This window comes from Ursus americanus, chromosome 1 (assembly GCF_024610735.1).
Source record: "Ursus americanus isolate L20-20 chromosome 1, mUrsAme1.1.p, whole genome shotgun sequence".
Taxonomy (NCBI): domain Eukaryota; kingdom Metazoa; phylum Chordata; class Mammalia; order Carnivora; family Ursidae; genus Ursus; species Ursus americanus.
The window spans coordinates 39944947-39967930 of NC_142127.1; the positions used below are offsets into that span (position 1 = coordinate 39944947).

At 37.2% G+C, this 22984-nt stretch overlaps 1 long non-coding RNA gene across 1 annotated transcript in view; it reads left to right on the forward strand.

The window, feature by feature from the left end:
* Window positions 1–19003, forward strand: part of LOC148110742 (uncharacterized) — a 53012-nt gene extending 34009 nt beyond the window's left edge. Inside the window, exon 2 of the long non-coding RNA XR_015723964.1 lies at window positions 17301–19003. This is a non-coding gene — a long non-coding RNA (uncharacterized LOC148110742). The remainder of the gene's footprint in view (window positions 1–17300) is intronic.
* Window positions 19004–22984: the final 3981 nt, after the last annotated feature.

Genomic DNA, 22984 nt, shown 5'->3' on the forward strand with positions numbered 1-22984 from the left:
CATTTAGATTTTTGTACGTTTGCTGATAAATAAATATCAAGCTCGTCTGTGGGAATGCTGGCCACTAATCAATAGTTCAGTTTTGGCAGCATTAAAACTTTTGTCAATTAGTTGAATTGGGCAATTAGTTGCCTATTTTATTTTTATTTTTGTCCCAATGTTAATGAAAAGTAGCAGTCTTCATATTAGTTATAGGACATTTCATATGATTATAAAATAGAAACAGAGATGCAAACCACAAAGCATGCCAAAAAATAGAAATCTTCAGTTATATTTGAACTTAAACTTTATTTTCAATTTCAAGAACAAAATCAATAAGGACAAAGCACAAGATTATGATTCAAATGCAGGGTGAGATTAGGATTTTTATATTTTTTGATTTCTTTTTTTTTTTTAAGATTTTATTTATTTGTTGAATAGAGAGAGAGACAGCAAGAGAGGGAACACAAGCAGGGGGAGTGGAAGCGGGAGAAGCAGGCTCCGCATTGAGCTGGGAGCCCGACGCGATGTGGGGCTTGATCCCAGGACACTGGGATCATGACCTGAGCCGAAGGCAGACGCTTAATGACGGAGCCATTCAGGCGCCCCAATATTTTTTGATTTCTGAGAACCAGCACCCTTTAAAAAAATAGAAGTTTATTGTTTGACTTCCACTTTTTGAATTTGGAGAATGTTGTTTCAGAAATGCGCAGAATCAGAAATTGGAGACTACAAAGTAAACTGCTTTATGAAAAAATAGAAATGATTAAAAATGTCATCTTAATAAGGGAAAACGGAGCCCTGGTAGAGATAGAGTGCCTGACCAAGAGACCGTGATTTGGAACCGTCCCTCAGAATCTGAGTTCTGTCAGTCTCACCAAGTATAAGGTCAGGCGGGCACAGTGGCCATCGCACATGAGGTGGGAGTGATACACCTGGGGGTGAGCACAAGCAGGACCAGCGGGCACGAACAAGCTGTGTGAGCAGAAGGCCCAGACCCCATGTCTGGAGAAGCATCTTAGCTGACACCCATGACTACATTGGAATTCATTATAAACAGCTGATGGAAGAGGAAATAACCTAAACTCGACTTGTGGGTGGATCTGCCTGATTTGCGGATACAAACCAAGAAGTTGGGAGAAAAGTTGAAAGACTACTGAGCAAAAAATCCTCCAAGTAAACTAGCTGCTTGTGGGTGAAGCAGGACATGCTACCATCCATGGATCCTGTAGACTCAGAAGACTCTGGCGACTTCTGCTGTGAAGTGGATCCCCTGGTCTTTGTGGCATCCAATGCTCATGGACCAAACACTGTTAGCCCTCAGATAGTGGTATGGCTGGGGTCCTGCGGGCGGGAAAGGCAGACCTATACCTGGAGTGTGTGTCTACTCCTGGCTGGACAAATCTCAGGCCGTTCTAGAATGGAAGGGTCCATGTAGTCACTGAGTGAGGTTGCTGATGCCAGCTGTCCATGCCATTTTGTCTTCTTGCTTGGTTGGTGTTTCTTTTATGTGGACGCTCTCTGGTGGATGCTGGCATACGATACACAGATCTTCATACTTAGTGCCCACTCCCATATGTCTATCCACGTGCCTCTACCTTAGACCTCATTGTACTTCATCTTCCAATTTTTTGTTTTCCAGACCTCAGAATATTTGACCAACTTTTGGCTTCTGGTCAAAAAGCCACACCATTTGCTGTTGCTACTGAATCATATATAGTCTGACCTCGGGCCACTTCTTCCACCGAAGTGGATATAACCAGGTGCTAGGAGCATTTATATATGTTTACATTCCTATGTTTTCAGTTTTTCTCAGTAAATATCTAGAAGTGCAATTACTGGGTCATATGGTAAGTGTGCGTTTAACTCCATAGGAAACTGACAAAGTGTTTGCAAAGTAGCTATAGTATGGAATCCCCGCAAAGCAGGGGGATTCATGCTAACACTTGGTTTTTTCTATCTTTAACTTTAACTATTTTAATCTTAATGTGTCATCACATCTCATTGTGATTCTAATATGTATTTCCTTTGGATTACTTTTTAAATTGTTGTTGAGCAATAAGATTTCTTTATATATTTTAGATTCAAGAAATTTTTTTTCCCTTTCTGGGATAGCTTATTTATTTATTTATTTATTTATTTTTTATTTTATTTTTTTTAGATTTTTATTTATTTATTTGACAGAGATAGAGACAGTCAGCGAGAGAGGGAACACAAGCAGGGGGAGTGGGAAAGGAAGAAGCAGGCTCATAGCGGAGGAGCCTGATGTGGGGCTCGATCCCATAACACCAGGATCACGCCCTGAGCCAAAGGCAGACGCTTAACCGCTGTGCCACCCAGGCGCCCCAGCTTTTTTATTTCTTAATGGAATCCTTTGAAGAGTGAAAGTTTTAATTTTAATTCAGTTTATCAAGTCTTTCTTTTTATGTTTCATGATTTTTGTGTCCTGGCCAAGAAATCTTTGTCTACAACAAGGTTGCAAAGATTTTCTCTTATGTTTTTATCTAAAAGTTTTATAATTTTAGCTTTTACATAGGTCTATGATCCATTTAGAGATTTTTTTTTTTTTTTTTGCATATGTGTATAGAGTGAAGGAAATACCAAGACGGATTTTTCTTTATATGACTATCTGGCTGTTCCAGTATCATTTGTTGAAAAGACTCTTCACATTGAGTTACCTGGGCACTTTTGCCAAAAATCAATTCTCCATATATATGTGGGTCTACCTCTAGACTCTATTCTGTTCCATTTATTTATATGTTTCTTCTTATGCCAATATCACACTGTCTTCTGATTTGTTGTAAGTCTTCATTACTTTAGCTTTATAATGTCTTGAGGTCAGATATACAAGTTCTTCAACTCCATTCTTCTTTTTCAAAACTGTTTTGTGTATTTTAGATCTTTGCAATTTCTACACAACAGCCTCCTGGTATTTTGATTGGGATTGCACTGAATCTGTAGATCAACTTGAGTAGAAACGACATCCTACTCCTATTGAGTCTTTCAATCCAAAAGCATGGTATATTTCTCATTTATTTAGATATCAAATTTTTTTGCATTTTTCAATGCAAAGATATTACACGTGATTTATTAAATGTATCTCTAAGTGTTTCATGTTTCTGGATGCTGATGTGAATGGCATTTTATCTTCCAACTGCTTATTGATTATATATATTGCAATGCACTTGATTTTCATATATTCTTTTTGTATTTAGCAACCTTGCTAAATTCACTTATTGGTTCTAGTAGTGCTTCTGTAGGACTTTGGGGGTCATGTTCTTTTACTTCTTTCCTTTACATCTTTTACTTCATGTATGCATGCATTTATTTATTCATTGTTTGTCAGCCTACAGCACTGGCTAGGACCCCCAGTTTATCGTTGAAAAGTAGTTTGAGAAGACATCCTTTTTTTGTTCCTAATCATAAGGGGAAAACAGTCAGTCTTTTACTATTAAATATGATGTTATCTGAGGTTCTTACAGATATCCTTTATCAGCTTGGGGAAGTTCCCTTTTATTTAAAAAAATATTTATTGCGATATAATACATATACCATATCACAGAGTTGTACAACCATCCCCACAAGTTTAGCTTAGAACATTTTCATTACCCAGACGAGAGACCGTGTACTGAATAGCAGTCTCTGCCCATTCTCGCACTCCCCGCCCCTCCCAATGGCAAACACTAACCTACTGTCTATTTCTATAAATTTGCCCATTCTGGACATTTTACATAGATAGAATCACATGATATATGTGGTCTTTTGGGATTGATTTCTTTCATTCAGCATAATGTTCTCAAGGTACCTCTACACTGTAGCATGTAACAATACTTCATTCCTTTTCATTGCTTAAAAATGATGATGGTGGTAATGATGATAATCCCTTATGGTACATTTTATTTATTCACTCATCAGTGAATTGTTTCCACTTTTTGGCTATTTGGAGCGATACTGCTATGAACACATATGTACCAGTTTTTGTGTGAATATTATGTTGTCGTCCCTCTTGGGTATACACTTAGGAGTAGAATTGTTAGGTCATATGGTAAATCTATATTAAACATCTGAAGAACTACGAGACTGTTTTCCAAAGAGACTGAAACATCTTAAATTTTTACAAGCAGTGATTGAAGATTCTAGTTTCTGCATACTCTAGTACTTGCATTAGCTGTCTTTTTGGTTATAGCCATTCAAGTGGGTATGAAAGGGCATCTCGTAGCTTTGATTTGCATTTCTCTGATGACATTCTTCCTGTGATATTCTAAAGACAAATAGAACTGCAAAGAAAATTAAATTTAACTCAGTAGCTTTTTTGTTAATAGTAATATTATTATTATAATTTTGAAACTAGTTTATATGTAGTAGGGTAAAGCAAAAAAAAGACAGTTTGTTAATATTAGGAACTCAGATTTTTATGTAAGGAATGGGAGATAAAAATAGAAAATTAAAGTAGTTAAGGGAAACAAACCTCTGATATACAAATCTGAACTGAATATATCAATATAAAACCCCTCATATTATATTAAATTTGAAATTTTCTAGAATCATTGACACTCCAGTAACAACAGTTATACTTAACATCCTCATCTTGGTTGGAGCTGAGAGGAATCATCTTCTTGCAGAAATGCCTGATTCTCAGGCATGTGACAGGGAAAGTACAAAGTGAGCCTGATCTGTCGTGTCATAGAAAGCAAGGAGGTGCTCAAAGCCCAGTGGGCGTGTGATGAAAGTATGTTAGAATCAGACTGAAAAGCTCCATTGGCCAAATTTGGGACCATTTTAGCATTAAGAGTATGAAGCGTAACTGATTATAATTCATAAATCCATAGTGAGAGAGAGAAGGAAAGAGCATGCATGCCTCATCTGTCACATTGAAGGTGACTTTTACATCAAATCCTCACTCTGAACATCTGTAATTAAAAGGGAAGAATAATCATTTACCATGTCGCTTTAGAAGATAGGGAAAGCTCTTCTTTATAGAAGGATGTCAGCTAATAAATGTAGAAGAAATGAGAGAATTAGAAAATCGTCATTTTGCAATTCCCAATGAAATCATTGATTTTTGCTGGGATGATCCATAAATGTAAAGGCTAATACCATTAGGTGAATGGTAGTTGTAGAGAAGGACTAACTCATGGTGCTTAATATTCCTTTATTGCTAATCGCTAAGGGAAAAATAAAACTGCTTTTATATAGATGAATCTGGTTGTCAACCCTTAACTAAATCAAGTTCAAACAATGTCCTTTTCCAGTAAGAGAATCCATTCCAGAATGATGTGTTGCTCCCGACTGTCATTTCTTTTTAGGCTCCCTCAGTGTGGAACTTGTTCTCTGTTTATCTTGAGTCCCACGCCATTGACATTCTTGATTACAGGGCATCCTTCTTTTAGAATGTGCCTCAATTTGGGTCTGTCCAGTGTTTTTTTGGGATAAGACTCAGGTTATGCATCTTTGTAGAAGTGATACTGTATTTGCCTCACTTCATGCTATCTGGTGTTACACAAAGCCCATTTATACCATTGCTCATGATCTTAACTTTGAGTACTTAATTAAGAGGTGTCTGCTAGATATCTCTACTATTAAGTTTCTTTTCTTTCCCTTTGTAATTAGTCTTTTCTGAACAGATACTTTTTTTTTTAAAGATTTTATTTATTTATTTATTTGAGACAGGGAAAGAGAGAGAGAGAGGGAGGGAGCACAAGCGGGGGGGGGGGGGAGGCGAAGGGTAGAGGGAGAGGGAGAAGCAGGCTCCCCGCTCAGCGTGGAGCCCAATGTGGGGCTCAATCCCAGGACCCCGAGATCATGACCTGAGCCAAAGGCAGACACTTAACCTGCTGAGCCACCCAGGTGCTCCCTGAGCAGATACTTGTGAGAGCATGTCAATATTCCGTTTCTTATTCTACTTTCACCCGCTAGTTTTAGCACCCGTTCATATTTCTTATGTGAATTATTACTGATGATTGTCAAATGATTTCCTAATTCCATCATTTCTTCTACATTTATTTTCTGGCGTTCTATGGTAAGAAAGCTCTTTCTTTCCTCCGTATTTATTTGTTTACTTATGTATGTCAGTTTGGACTCAGGACTCCTATTTTATTCAATGGCTTGTCATTCATCACTGTCTTTATTTTAATGCTCCAGTTGTTCCACATCGGATATTAGGAGCTCCCTCAAGCTGCTTTCTGTGTTCTTTTGACATCCTATCACTCTTTGAGCATTCTCTTACTTTGTGGCACCTCGTACCTTGCCTGTCCACTCCTGAAATTAGCGATTTCTCCAAGAAGTCCTAGTTCCTTTTAGTGGGGAGTGCAATTTGGAAACTAAGATTTGGGTGAGAACTGCGCTCATGGTGATTAGAGTGTTACTGCTGCCAGCCCTTCTCACTGGGAGACGCACAGACAAGTCTTTCTACATCTCTCACTGAGTTCACAGAGCTTCAATTCCAATTCGGTAGGGCAGGATTCATTCTACTTTCTTTTTTCCCCCCGTGTTTGTATTTCCCCTTCCATCAGTGAGAGCCCTGTCTCCCATTATCCTTAGAATATTTACTTATTTGTCTCGTCACCTATATGTAGCTAATTTCCTGATCCTGCCAAGCTGTTTCTACCACCCATTACGACGCTGTCCTTGTGTGGGACACAGGTACTGGCCGGCACGGCAATGCCTTCCTTCCCGTTCTGACGCTGTTCGTGTTATTACCAGCTGCCACTGGGCTTCCCCTGACAGCTCGCTCCAATCCTTCTCACGCAAGCTGTCATTATCCATCTTGTTTCTTATGGTAATGGAAATAGTTCTAGTGATTCTTCATTGTGTCTGATGCCAGATTTGGCTCATGTATATATGTATGTTATATATATATGTACATATGCGCTCATGTACAATATATATACATATATATGCACATGTATGAACTCATATATACATATATGTGAATATATCTATGACTTTTAAACCAGGAAAGGACATTCAACTTTGCAAAATAACCTTTTATCATTTATTGAAGTGATTAAATAGGATTTCTCCTTTAACTTACTAGTGGGATAATAATAAATTAGCAGGAATTCTAATTTTGAACCATCTCTTGCATCCCAAAAATGAACCCCTTTGATCATGTATTAATCTGTTTATCTGCTTATATTTTAGGCATTCTGTATTGTTATTAATTACATATTAGTATCTAGTTTCCCTCTTGTGCTTATTGTCAGATTCAATGTCAGTCTCATTTTTTTTCTTTCTGTCTCCATGCTTAGAGACCACTTAGGATTGAAATAATATGTTCCTAGATGTTTTGAATGACGTCATTAGTGAGATTGATAGAGCCTGGTGCTTTTGTAAAGGGTTAATCTTTGATATCGTCTTAATTTCTTTACTGATAATTGGTTTGCTTGTCTTAAAAAAGTCTTTTCTAGGGTCAGTTTTGATAATTTGTATTTCTCAGAAACTGATTTATTTTATCTTGATTTTCAAGTGTATTTGTATAATTTCATGCAAAGTATTTTCTTATGATTATTTTGGTTTCCTTTCAACCCATCTAAATGCCAATTTTGTATGTTCGTGATTCTCTTACACATCCTTTAAAAAACAAGGGAAGGTACCATTTTGCTCATTTTGTTAATTTTTCAAGTAATCATTTATGTTTATTTCATTTATATTTTTTGTTTCAAAAATCATTAATATATCATTTTGTCTTTAATTTCTTTTTTGCTTTCCTTAGATTTATTTTCTTATTCTTTTTATTATCTCTTGTTTTAAATATGGACTCATTTATTTTCTTTTTTCTTGTTTGATAACTTGGATAAAGCTCTGAATACTTCTTCAAAACATTTCTTTTATCCATAGCACATGGATTTTGATGCTTAGCATTTTCATTAGTATTCTTTTAAAAATATCTTTCAATTTCAGTTTCTATTGACAGTAAGTCAACTTTTTAAATAGTCTTAATTTTTAGGCAGTTGTGAATTTTGTTTTCTATCAAAAAATCAATTCTACTTTGTATTAAAATTTGACAATATGATCTGTACTATTTTTTGCTTGTTGTAATATAATGGGAGTATTTTGTGGTCCTACATAAACCAAATTTTTGTGAATATTCTTTGGGTATTTAAAGATGGAATATTATTTGTTTTCAGGGTGAAGGGTGTGATATATTTTAGAGAGATTAAAATCTTAGAGAAACTTTATGAATTGCAGAATTTGATCCTATACATTTTTACTGTTTTCTTGATCTGTCCTGGGTCAAGAGAATGCGTGAACTTTTTCCATTACTTCTGTATTTTTCTCTGTTTCTCTTTGTATCTTACACAGTATTTGCTTAGGACTTTTCAGGCTAAGATTTTGGCGTTAATGATCCATGACAGACCTTCATTATGATTGACTCATCATTGTAAAGTGAACTTATTTGTCTTATGTCATGCTTTTTGCTGTGATTTCAATTTTGTTCGCTCTTAATAACATAATCGTTCTGTTAGCCTTTTAAAATTAATTGCCTCATATATATGCCCAATATTTAACCTTATTTTAAATGTATCTCTTGCATGCAACAAATAGTTGAGTTTGATTTTCTAAGCCTATCTGGAAATGTTTTTCTTCTAGTATGTGGCTTTATTCTACTTACATATATTGTTATGCAGACACGGGTGTTCTCTTTCATCTTTTATGATTTCTACTGTTACCGCTTTATTTATTTATTTATTTTTGCTGAATTATCTATACTTTTCAAATCAAATGTGTATGTGTGTTTTCCTTCAGATAGTTCAGAAGATTTATAATGTGTTTATAAGCCCTTTGGTGATTACCTAACTTGTATTTTTTTATTTTTCAACTTCTGACGCTATTGCCTCCCTATTATAAATTTAAAAACTAATTAATGTCTATTTCCATATAGACAAGTTCTGTTTGCCAAGCCCTAATTTTAATTAATTATATTCTCTTCAATTCTTCTTTATAACTATAATTTTCATGATTTATAAATTAGTGTCTTTTTGAACATCAGATTTATGGAGATATAATTTATCCTTTTAGGTATATAGCGAAATTCACCTCTTAAGGTGTATAGTTCTATGAGTTTTGACACGTATATACAGCAGTATAAACACCACCATCATTAACATATGGTAGAATATTTCCTTCACACCATAAAGCCTCGCTGTAGGCCTTTGTAATCAACCTCATACCCCACTCCCGACCTCTGACAACCACTGATTTTTATCCCTACAGTTTTGCTTTTCAGAAATGTCATAGAAGTTGAGTAATTGGTTATGTAATCATTAGTGTCGGCCTTCTTTCACTTAGTATAATGATTTTGAGGTTCATCTATGTTGTTGAACGTGTCGGTAGTTTTTCTCTTATGTTTCTAAGTATGGATATGTCGTAAGCTGTTTACCCATTCCCAGGTCAACAGACGTGTGGGACATGTCCAGATTTTAGGGATTATGAGTAAAGCTGATTTAAACATTTGTGTAGAGGTGTTTGTGTGGACATATGTTTTCATTTCTCTTGGATAAATACCTAGTAGTGGATTACTGAGTTTGTCTAACCTTATAAGAAACTGTCAAACTGTTTTCCAAAGTAGCCATGCTACTTTACATTTCCAACAGAAACATGGAAGATTCTGTTGCTTTGATTCATTGTCAACTCCTGGTATTATCACCTTTAAAAATTTTAGCCATCCTAGTAGGTGTTTGATACTGTATCAGTGAGGCTTTAATTTGAATTTCCTAATGACATAAGTTAAACATATGTTCATGTATTTGTTTGCCATTTGGATCTTTTCTTTGGCAAAGTGTCTATTCAAATCTTCTACTCATTTTTTTTTTTTTAAGTTGGGCTCTTTGTTTTCTTATTACTGTGTTTTGGAAATCTTTATATATTCTGGGTACTAGTCCAATGTATTATTTTTTTATTTATGGTTTGTACTTTTTGTGTCTTATTTAAGATATCTTTGGTAACTCAATGTCATAAAGATTTTCTTTATTTTTTTTCCTCTAAAAGTTTTGTAGTGTCAAAGAAAAAAAAAACCTAGCTGGACAGTAGCTAAAGTGGTAAAAACAGATTTTACTCAGGACAATTACAATAGTTAACAGGGCTCAATTCTGAATATATGGGCAAATGAGGATTTATAGCTAAGGAGCAAAGTGGGATTCATGGATGAAAAATTACTAAGAGGAAGTATTAGAGGCAAGGGAGATTCTGGCTAAACTCATCTGACAGAATTCTTGCTGAAGACAAATCAGCACGATCACATCACCTGAGAGATGTTGGAGGACGGGGAACTTGATCAGACATCAAGAGTGATCAGACATGGAAGGTAGGAGGTTCTGATTAGACTGACCAAGTGGGATTCTTGCTAAAACTGGATTTTATAAAGAAGTGCATAGATGGGCTAAGGGAAGGCACCTGACTAAAGTTTGGTCAAGCAAAGACTCTTTGTCAATAATTTTAATTTACATTTAGGTAAAGATTCAACTTAATTTTTGTATATGGTGTGAGATATGGATCCCACTTACCAACTGTTATTTTTTATGGTTTGTGCTTTTTGTATGCTATCTAGAAATATTTGTTAGCCCAAGGTTCCAAAGATTTATATTTTCTTCCAGAAGTTTTATAGTTTGAAATTTTTCATTTAGATCTATGATTGATTTTGAATTAATTTCTGCATATGATTGGAGATGTGAATCAAGGATCATTTTTTTTAACATGTAGATGCCCAACTGTTCTAACAAAGAGACTATCTTTTGTCCATTGAAAGACTGTCAAAATTTGATGATAGATACATGGATCTGTTTCTGAACATTTGTCCTGTTCTATTATCTATATGTCTATCCTTTTGCCAATATTAAGCTTTCTGGATTACAATGGCTTTATAATAAGCCTTAGAATCAGGAAGTATGAGTCCTGTGACTCTGTTTTACTTTTTCAAAATCATTTCGGTTATTCTAAAACCTTTGGTTTTTTTCATATAAATTTTAGAATCGGCTTGTTGGTTTCTACAAAAATGTCTTCTGACATTTTGATTGGGAGTTGCATTGAATCTGCAGATGAATTTCGGTAGAACTGACATCTTAATGATACTGAATCTGCCAATCCATGAAGATAGAATATCTAACCATTTATTATGTCTTTGATTTCTCTCATCAGTGTTTAATAGTTTTTAGTTTATTTGCTGATTATAGGGGGTAATACAGACTGGGAATAAAAATAGTTTTACTTCTTCCTTTCCAATCTGTATGTCTTATATTTCTTTTCCTTACTTTATTGCTTTGACTAGATCCCTCAACAGAATATTGCATAGGAGTGGTAAAAGTGAAATTCCTTGTCTCATTCACAGTCTTAGGGGAAGAGCATTCAATCTTTCATCACTAAGTACAATATTAGGGGTAAACTTCATTGGTTTTTATTTTTTTATTTTATTTTTTATTGTTTTATTTTTTTCTTCATTAGTTTTTAAACAGTATAATTGACCATGCCCCCTTTTCACAAAAACTGATTCCATCTCTACTTACCAACTTATAGATTTTCTGAGTAATATTATTATTTCTACATTGCCTTGGTTCATAAAATTTACATTTTATTTTGTAACCCCATTGTTTAGTCTTAGTTCTACATCAGAGTTAAGTTAAAGAGCACTGCCAGTAGTTTAGTCACATTTTCTCTCTTTGTCTCTTGGTTAGCAAAGTTCTTCAAATTTATTTAAGAAGATTCAGATTAACTATATTCCTAAGTTCATTCATGTTTGAAAGTAGCTGTTGTTCTTTTACTTGAGTGGTTGTTTGGTTGGCTTTTTTTCCTATGATCTTTCCAGACATTCTTCTGGTGTTTTCTAGAGTTGAGTACTGTATTAGAGAAATCCAAAGCTAGCCTTCTTTCCTGGAGGGGAGGTGGAGGGGGGTCTGGGGATGGGTAAAGTAGATGATGGGTATTGAGGAGGGCACTTGTTGTGATGAGCATTGGGTATAGTGTGTAAGTGATGAATCACTAAATTCTACGCCTGAAACTAATATTACACTGTATTTAACTAACTAGAATTTAAATAAAAATTTGGAGAAAAAATTGTTTTTAATCCTGTTAGGTGATTTTATTATTGTTATTGCCCAGACTCTCACAGAAATATATTTTTAATTATTTATGTTTAAATAGTTCACTTAGTGCCCAGATCTTACTTAGTAAATATTAGCTCTCTGCTTTGACTTCTTGTTGCATAAAGACCATTGTTTTCTTCTAAGTGCTCTTATTTAATGGAGAACTCTTTGGCTTATTCTATGGCAAAAATTCATGTGTGTGCTCTTCATCTGTTTTTTGTTAGCTGTTTTACTTGAGTTCTTTTTGTATAGATTCGAAGTTGATTTTGTTATTGAAAATTATTCATTTCTAAATATGGGGCATTCTTCCTGAATAAACTATTTTGGAGAGAAATGTGAGGAAAGAAGAGCCAGGGGACTAAGCTGAAGTAGTAGTAATTTGAGAAATCTTAGAATTTGTGGAACCTCTTTTCTTAGCACACTGGCCAATGGGCATTAATTGTCTCTGGGATAGTGCGATTTCTCCACGGCTCACAGGGAAGTCCCGTACGGGGTAGGACATACGTGTGCATGTGCGTGTGTGTGTATGTGCGTGTGTATGATTTGGATTTCCTTTTCCTCCATATCTTTGACTCTATTTTAAGCACGAAGACTACTTTTTCCCTGTTTGTTTTCTGTACTGGTTTTATTTTCTCTCAGCTGCTCATCGACATGTCCTTCTGCAGGCTAATTGTCTTTGTTTTGCTCCTTTCCTCCTCATTGACGGCACAGCTCAGTTTCTGATTATTACCCATCTTTGAAGGAGGGTAGTCTGGTCACAACTAGCTATGACCTCAATAATTTGGAGGAAAGGGGCCCAGAGGGCGAGCTGAAGCAGCGGGCACTTTCACTTCAGCAGACGAAGCTGAGGTAAGAGCGTGTGAGAAATCATAGTTTATGGAACCTCTGAAAGTCTCAGAGCACTTTCCACCACTCCGTGTTAGGGCTCTGCCTGTGGGCATGGCTGTTCCCAGGGTTTTTAGTATTCTCCGTACCCTTCTTGGGTGAGCAGGTTGGCTTTCTCTTTAATAACGACAAAGGTTTTGCATGTGATGATGTTTCCTTCCTTCATTTTCTCGTTCATTCCTATTTCCCTTCGAAGAGGCACTCTGACTTGGTGGTTATGAGCGTGAGCTCTGGAGGCCTTCGCGGAGGTGTGAATTCAGACTCTGTCAGTCACAAGCCGTAGCCCTGGGCGAGACGCGTCACCTCGCAGTGCCTCAGTGTCCTCACTTGGAACAAACCGAGAGATAGTACCTATCTCACAGAGCCATCAGGGTTAAGTGGGCTAAAATTTGTGAGATACCTTGAGCAGTTCTTGGCAAAGCGTAAGAACTAAGTGTTTATACAAATAAACAGGTCTGTGATTATCTGCTACGAACTCCGCTTGCTTATTACTGTGTATTCTCCATCTGACCACACGAGCAGACCTCTTGTCTAAGTGTCATGTCTCCACGTTTCTCCCTCAGCTCCACATCTAGTACTGCTTGCACGTTAGAGAACGCTTCAGCGGAATTCCTGGGCACACTCCAAGAACCGGCCGTTCTAACCTAGGGATCACTGATGGAGCCCTTCGGGGCCACATGCTGCTTTTGGGGAATTTGGCCCTATTGCAAAAGATCTGTCAGTTTGGTGTCTTTCCTCCCAGCCTCTTTCTTTCATTTTGGTCCAGAATCTACTGTCTTTTGGCAGCTGGTTTTCATAGTTTGTGGTTTGAAGTTGTGATTATTTTCCAGCTTCATTGGAGATGAAGTTTTTGTCCCTGTTTTTATCATTGTTTTGTTGTTTAGGTTGGTTTCAGGGAGGAGCGCAGCGGTAGAAATATTTTTACTAGGTCATCGAGAGCTAGAGATTGAGTCAGCTCGACTTAAATCACTTTTATTAAATCAAATTTTAAATTGCTGTTCAGGAACTAGAAAACCTATATATTTGTTTTATAAATTAAGCACTGTTATTCACAACTCAAAGGGCCATGTTCCATTTTAAGTTTATACATTTTAGGGCAGTAATTAAAAGTCCTTTATTAAATTAATAATTTGCCTACTTACAAATCAAATAAGACAGAGAAGCCCAAACAAAAATCCCTCTGCCCCTTCCCCATTTCCAATTTCCTCAGTCCCACTTCTCAAGAGCAATCTTTTCTCCCTGTTTCTTTTTTGACTTTTTCTGGCAGTTAGCTTGATATATTTAAATTATCAAGGACATATTTATATATGTGTGGTTTTTTTTCCAGTTCATTGCATAATACCTAAAAAACCCAAATAGCAACTTGGCATGTTAGAACATGTTCCATGGATCACTGTCGCAATTCCTCTGATGGAGTTGCACTGTCTGAATTTTACATGAAACTTCATTAACCCAGTCTCAGATGCAAACTCCTTATGATTGGCTGTCAGAGTAGATTTTCCCTTCTGCCAGAGAACTGATTCACTGACTCTCCCGTAAATGGGGGCAATTTTTCTGAAGACTGCTGGAGTAGTCTGTTCAAAGCCTTCTCTGTTGTTTCTGCTTGTTTTTAAGTCAGGCATCACTTCCCTACTCCGATCTACTCAAAGTTTTCCTGAAAACACTTTAATCCAATCTTAGATTTAAAAAAAATATTGGTCCTTTGATTAGTCCTTCGGTAGTGTTTCCTAATACAGGTTCAAAATACTTTATTACAATTCAAAATTAAAAAGCTCTGAAAACCACAAGTTGTGTGTGTGTGTGTGTGTGTGTGTGTGTGTGTGTGTTTAACTCATTTGTTGGTAAAACTTGACCTGAACTGATTTGAGGGAATATTTATTCCCTCAAGTGTTTAATAATGAAGAATAGTCCCATACCCCATTGGAGCTATTATACAATTAAATGTATTCCTTCCTAAAATCTGAAATATTCTGAATTCTGAAACATTTCTGGCTCTGAAAACTTTGAATAAAGACATTGTGGACCCGTGTTATGAAAGTAGAATGTTATTAGTACTGGAATTTTCAGCTCAATTAAGTAGGCGAACCCCGTGCACTGAATGCCATCATAGGCATAGTGCTGTTTATATTTGCATCCCTTAGTGTCTAGTCAGAAAAAAGAAGCCACGCCAGTTATTTTAATGGGAGAATTTAATCTAGGACCTTGGTTGAATGGTTGCTAAAGAATCAAAGAGCAAAAATGAGCCACTGCATTTAGATAGAGGCGGCAGGGAGTGGTAGAAAGAGCTACTACGCCAGGGCTGGACATAAAGGGAAGAGTTTAGAATTATTAGAAATTTAAAAAATGAATAGAGACCCTGGGGGTTGGAATTCAAGCCTCTAAAGAGATGGCACTACCTGTCTAGAGCTGGTGTGTTTGAGGGGGCCTTATGAGGTTGGCTCCGGGAGTGCCAGAAAAAACCGAGCAACCCCAACTGCTGCTGTCAGGGTGAAGGGCAGTTGCTGGGGCAACGTGGGCAAGAACAGCAAGCAAACAGGAGGAAATCCATCGTCTCCCTTCTCTGGCCTTCCTGTTTCCTGCTAGTGCTCTCTATCAATAGAGCCTGTCAGAAAGCCCGCCGGCAAAGGAGGAATACCATTTGCAGGTTTTTATTGACAGGATTCCAAAGCGGGGTATAGAAGGACGGGTTTGGAGAGAAGGGGCAAGAGCCAAAAAATGGGCACAGTCCAAATTTGAGGCGACTTGGCATCCATGCACCCCTTCTAAACACATTTGAATTTCTATAGGGCACCAATGGCAAATGTATGCAACTACCCCCTACAAAAGAAGTTGTTTTCTTTTCCTCAGAAAGGGGAAATATAAAGGTGTAAGATCAAATTAAGTAATAGTCTAACATATAATATTTGAAACAGGGAGATCATGGCGTCCATCTCTAGGTGATATTAATTAGTCCTGGGGTTTATTCCCAGTTCTATATAAATATTCTGCAATATGATGACTAAATTTTAAAGTTAATCACTACCAGTAATCATTTCAAAATAGTAACGGAAAAAGAGGAAGGAAAGAAGAGATCAATATATGCAAATAAATATTATAATAATACTATCTTATATAATATATGATATACAAGGTAATAAAATAATGCAACATTATAATTATATATCATGTAATAATAATATATTTATTCATATTTATGTAACAAGCAAGGAAGAAAATACACATAGTTGTTACAGTTCTAGTTTTAGAAGGTTGTAGTGATATTTATAACCTCCTTCTTCCACTAAACATTCCATGTTTTCTTTGCCCTCAGCCAGCACTTCAACACACACTAAATCCTTTAACTGTTGGGATGACTCAAATCTTTATTATTTAAGGGTCTGAATCTTTAGTGGTCACACCTTTCTTTAGTTATAATAATTTTCCAATAACTTTGCTCTCAGAAGTGGAAATACTAGGAGGCACCTGAAAGAATACCTGGTTCCATGCATTGTCCTTCCTGCCCCCACTCTGTAGCTGCAAACTGGCCCCCCCTTTGGCGATCAGGATCAATCACTCTAGTAGATAAGCATCCCCTCTCTTTCACTGTTGACACTATAGCATAAGGAACTCGGAATAGCCACGTAGTAGTCTCAAACTTCCAATTCAGGGGAATGATTGTTGTGTCCCTTGGTGGAAGCCTTCCTCTAACACCTCCAAACCTGTAGAATTCAAAATTGGGAAGAACAGGAACCAAATAATCTGAGTGGGTATAATACTGGAAGGAGCCACCCCCACTATTCTGGCTATGGGAGAAATAGCACCTTCCTGGTTGCTGATTCAAAGCTTGTACTGTAACTTGTAAAGGAGAAACCAAACATTTTAGAATACTATCTCATAATTGGTGTTGTAACTGAATCTTCAGTAGGTTCTATCAGACCAGTTATTTCTGGGTGACGGGGGTGCTTGGTTATATCCCATTAGCCACAGATCACTAGAAACATGAAGGTAAGTTTATTAGTTTGTTCTTGCAAGGGAGAACACACACACGGGGTGTGTTACAAATGGGTGAATCAAGGAGGTTTTATAAGATTTGAAGCTGGAGTTAGCCATTGAATAGTCTTGTCAGGGATTAGTAAGAATTTGTAAACCAGTCAAGTTGTGGGACAAGTCAGTGGTTTTTTCTTTAACACAGGAATCCATCGGTCACCATTGGATCATTTCAACAGTGGTCTTATCTTGGAACACAGGGATCTAAATGAGATATGTTAAAATGGAATGAGTTTAAATTACTTGTCTTGCACGTTATGGTTTAGAGTAGTTTATCTGCTTAGTGAGACTCGGTACAGTTTTGCAAATTGTATTCTCTGCTTCCATTTTCAGATATCCCCTCACAGCTACCATCTGGGATTTTTTTTTTAACTTCATCAGACTCCCTTTCAGAAAGATGGACTGATGGACTGCTGTCTTCTGAGGATGTGATCAATCCAGATCTGCACCGTTCGTTCGTTGAGATGTCACTATTGTGTATTGAGTTTCGAACGGTAGCTGTTGTTCATCTTTAACTGTCGGGTCTTCTTGTTCTCTTTGCTGGAGGATCACTGATTGAATTACGTTCCACGGCAGCAGTTGTACAGCGTCAAGTAAGACTTGTTTGGCTTCTGCAACACAGGCAAATACTAAAAAAAGGATTATGATTAAAGCTTACGTGGTACTTAAAAAACAAAATGCTAGACTTCCAAATTTGAGCCGTGAAGACACGTCTCGGAAGACATTTGTAATCAAGGGCTATTTCCCCTTCACTTGGATATGGACTCCTCCACGTTGCCAGTGTCTGAATAATCAGTCCCGTATCAGTGACTGACACGGGTAAGGACCTTAAGAGGACTGTGATTAAAGGCCAGGGATGCCTATGAACTGTTTAGGACCTTAAGCCAACTAAGAAGGAAGAAAACAACCCAAGAGTTAAAGACCAAAAATACGCAAAGAAGCGAGAGGCAACTGGAGATTTTTGGCAGCTGGAGGGTCTTGTTCTTGGGTGAAATGAATCTATTTCTACTAGTCTTTTCTTCTAAAGTTCAAGAGACAGAGCAGCTCGTACTGCAGATGGACGGACTTGCTACAGAGATCTTTCTTACTCTGAGCCCACTCAAAATCTGCAAGGTTAGAGGTTATTTGGTAAATGGGTGAGAGAAGCACATATATCTCCTCCAACTCGAGATTCCCAGCTTTGGTACCAAGAGACAAAAGCTTAAAAACCAGCACAGTATTTAACCTTCTTGGACTTTCACATTTTTAGAGAGAGAAGACAGCTGGACTCTAGATATACCAAGATGAAGAAGTCTGTTGTCTTTCAGTTCCATTATAATAAGCATGTGAAAATGACTGCTCTCAGCACGTGCTAACTATATGAAATCCTTTATATGCATTATGTCATTTAATGCTGACCAGACTATAAGGAAGTAAAATTTGGCAGCATCTCAAGTTTGTCCTTAATGATCCTTGACTCTCTTGAAGACACGGATCCATAATTTACAAGCTCAAACTCACATCTTCGCTGATGCTCGATGAGAACTTCGAGGACTCCTCAAGGCTGGTGGTCTGAAAGTACCTACATCGGAATCACTTCAAGAGTTTAGTGAAGATGTGGACTTTTAGATTTCGTGCTCTGATTTCCCTAGGGGTATTTTCGAGGCTAGGACCCTGGAATATTCAATTCATCAAGCTTTCTACATGATTCTCATGCACAGTAAAATTTGGGGGCTGCTATTTTACCTATATCTATTAATTTCAGATTTCCATTGGGTATGTTAATTTTTTAAAAGAAATCTCCTAAATAATTTAGTGCAATGCTTAAGGAATTTTATAATATTAAGTTCTTAACAAAGTCTTTGACCTCTTGTACTTATTTATACTATCTTAATAAAACAGCTGTTTGAGAAAATATCCAATATGTCAGATAATAGTCCACCAGATTGGTGAGGTGTAGTCTCCTAAAAAAACCACGGAAGGAGAATTTGCAGGAAAGAAATTTTAGAACTTAAAGGAATACAGAGGTTGGAAGATTAAAGTCCTATGTGAAACTACTCTTTTATGCATCTTTCTATGGACACAAATTAAAATAATAAAGATATCTGACTAAATAAAGAGACTATCATTGGGCATTTTACATGTCTCGTATGAGTAGTTCAGTTTGGGTTCTCTCTGCTTTAAGTAGCAGATCGCCAAATCAAGCTGAAAAACATTTTTTTTTTTAGTTGGCCTATATAATTGCAAAGTCAAGTTGGTAGACTCAGTTGGATCCAGGTACACACAAGAGGACTTCAGGAATCTGTGTCCCTCCCATATGTCCTATGCATTGTCATCATTTCGGACAGGACTTGCCCAGTAGTGAAAAAAGATGGTTACCACCAAGGACAGGCCTGGAACACATTGGCTTGGCGATTCCTGGGAAGAATCCTTCTCTTTTTCAGTAATCCCAATAAAAATCCTGTGGTTGGTAGACTTCCCATACACATGGATCAGAGGGATGCAGAGTTTTTAACGGCCAGATCTGGGTCATGGGTCCAGGCTGTGAATGGAGTTTGCCCTGAGATGGTGGCAGAGGGTGAAAATCAGGGAGCTCTTCTCAAAAAAGAAATACAGATCATGGGCAGATAAGAACCACAGCTTAGTGTGTAAACTGAATAGAGTACAATTGGTTTCCATTAACTGCCTTAAGCTACTTTAAGAAAATCTTTAGAATCTTCTTTAAACTTTCAATAAGATGCTTGTTAAGTTTGTTAGCCTTTGCTGTGGATAGTCTTTATACAACGAGGTTTCCCTTCCTCCCTTCCTCCCTCCTTTCCTTCCTTCCTTCCTTCCTTCCTTCCTTCCTTCCTTCCTTCCTTCCTTCCCTTTCTCTTTCTTTTTTCTTTCTCTTTCTTTTCCTTCCTTTCTTTCTTTCCTTCTTTTCTTTTCCTTCCTTCCTTCCTTCCTTCCTTCCTTCCTTCCTTCCTTCCTTCCTTCCTTCCTTCCCTTTTCTTTGTCTTTTTTTCAAGTAATCAATGCCTTTCTAATTTATGACTCAGTTTTAATTTTTCTCCTCATTCTGGGCCCAGAGATAAAGAATAACCAGAAATCTTAGCCTACAAAACCTTTACTTAGCTTTGATTTAACCTTTTTGGCAAAGCTAATGAGGTATATCTCACACCCTGCCCCTGTACAGAGAATCATATATATTTAGTCATAAGGACAGTATTTTACTATTTAAGCCCACAGTCCCTGGAGTCAGACTGCCTGGGTTCCAAATTCTGTCTTTGCCATTTGCTGGGTGTGCCCTCAGCACTTAAACCTTTCTATGACTGCATCTTCATCTCTACAATGAGGCTCACAGTGCCACTCCAATAGCATTATATGATGATGGATTACATGATCTGAGCTGTGTGGTGCGTGGTGAAGGCTCAGCGAGTGTCAACAAAAGTCTGTATTCACGCGGAAGCTCAGGAAGTCCGCCATCACTGTTACAGTTTCCCGCTGGCGTGCCCTCATAGACGTGCATGTGTAGCTCCAAGCAGCAGGTCCACGTTTCTCTCAAAATTCTTTTTTCTTTGCAAAAAATCTTTACTGCAAAACGCTCTGCTTTAGTTCTGCCACGTACTTTACCTTCCTCTTCTATTTCCAGCTCTCAGGTTCCCCTTTTCTCATGACTGCTGAGAAGCCTGACTCAGCAGTCTCCTCTATGGAACTGAAATTCTCGACTTTGCTGAAAAAGGTGTAGAAAAGTAAATCCACGTGAGCAAAACTTTGGTGAGGTCAACTCCAGACCGGGGAAGAATCTGTGCTACTGTGCGTTGGTTCTTACATAACACTTCACAAATCTTGACTGCCACAGACCTGTGACTGGGAGAGAGTTAGGGATGCAGGTGCAGTGAGAGGTAAAAGCTAAATGCTGCATGGACTCTGTTCTTCAGGAGAGGACAATTTTGCATCCCATTATTATGTAGTTGAGCTTAACACAAACTAAAACCATTTTTACAAAATGCTCTGATTTTTAAAATCCTTTTTTAAAAAGATTTATTTATTTATTTGAAAGAGAGAAAAAGAGTGTGTGTGAGTGAGCCCGGCTTGGGTGGGGGCAGAGGGAGAGAGAGAATCTCAGGCAGGCTCCCTGCTGAGCACAGAGCCCAACACAGGGCTCGATACCAGGACCCTGAGATCATGACCTGAGCTGAAATCAAGAGTCGGACACTTAACCTACTGAGCCACCCAGGCACCCCTCATTTAAATCTTCCAAAATCAATTTATTGTTTTCTCTGCATATAACGAATCTGCTGAAGATGATGAGGATGATAATCACAATTTTAACTAATAATCATTGTTATGCTTAACATATGCCAAACTCGGTCCTACCTGATTTATGAACACCGATCATTGAACTTTGCCGCACCACTGATTCCACTTTGCAGATGAAGAAAAAGAGTTTTGGTGAGGGTTGGTTTCTTGTCTAAGGTCATGCAACTTCTAAGTACGGATTTTGCATAATAACTATACAGAGTGGAGTATTTGCTTTTAGGCATATACTTGAAAGAAAATCAGAAAACTACCAAACAAAATGATGGGGGATTAGGATAGCTGTTTGCTTTTATTAATCATTGCAGCCATCTACAAGATCCCTCATTTTGAAAATTCAGTTTTTTAAGCCTCTTATAATGTGGTATTTCCACTTTTCTCCTATCTATCCTTTTACTGTTTTGACTTTTTTTCATGGATTTATTCCATAGACATAAATTGAGTGTCCACTCTATTGAAAATTACATAAGACTGAGATAAATAAAAGATCCTTATTCTCTCTAGAAAAGTAGGTTGCTTTAACTTATGGATAGTCACCTTTGGGAATTATAAGTTGTTCTTCATTAAATATATATATATATATATATAGAGAGAGAGAGAGAGAGAGAGAGAGAAACGGAGCAAGTGAGCACAAGGCAGGGAAGGGCAGAGAGAAAGACTCTTAAGCAGGGTCCACACCCAGTGCAGAGCCAAACAATAGAGCTTGATCTCAAGACCCTGAGATCATGACCTGAGCTGAAATCAAGAGTCGGACACTTAAAGGACTGAGCCACCCAGGTGCCCCTCATTAAGTGTATATATGTATATATATATATATATATATATATATATATATATATTTTTTTTTTTTTTTAAGGTTTTATTTATCTGACACAGAGACAGAAAGCACAAGCAAGGGGAATGGAAGGCGGAAGGAGAAGCAGGATCCGTGTTGAGCAAGGGGCCCAATGAGGGGCTCAATCCCAGGATGCTGGGATCAAGACCTGAGCCAAAGGCAGACACTTAACTGACTGAACCACCCAGGAGCCCCTCATTAAATATATTTTTTAAAAAGTCTTTTGGGTGATATTGACAGGGAAGCCTAGGATAAAAAGCAGGCAAAATTTTTACCAGCACTTCACTCACAAAGTGTTCTGGAGACAGGAAAATGTCTTTTAGGGGAGCTTTTTCTTGATTCTGCCTTGTACTTTGTCCACTTTGCACACATTTGTGATTTGCTGTCAAAGAAACCAGCAGATGCACTAATAGATAAAGAAAAAGCTGAAGTTGTGAACCACCTGTTTCAGAATTATAAAACATTTTTTCTCTCAGTGGTATTGCCTGAAAGTTGAAGCTGACTCTCAAAGAGATAATAAGAGTTTTCAAGGTGACCTCTTAAATTTCCAATGTTATTATATACACCTGGTAAAAATAATTTAGATGAATGTCTTTATTGTTGTTCACTTACTCTGTTTTCAAAATTTTCTCTATTAAAATAATGCTTGGAGAAAATATTCACTATAATAGATGCTGGCCAATGCTTACTTCTTAGAATTGTGTACAACAGTATTCAGAAAGACGAAAATTCTAAAAAGTGAATCTACTTGATGAGATAAACTATCTTCTTTCTATTAATACTGTGCATTCTTGTTTTTGACTGTTTACACCTCACTTCTGATGGAATTCCTGTAAAACAAAATACAACAAAACAAAACATCCCATATCCTTGATAAGATAGTCGAAGAAGCATTTCTTAA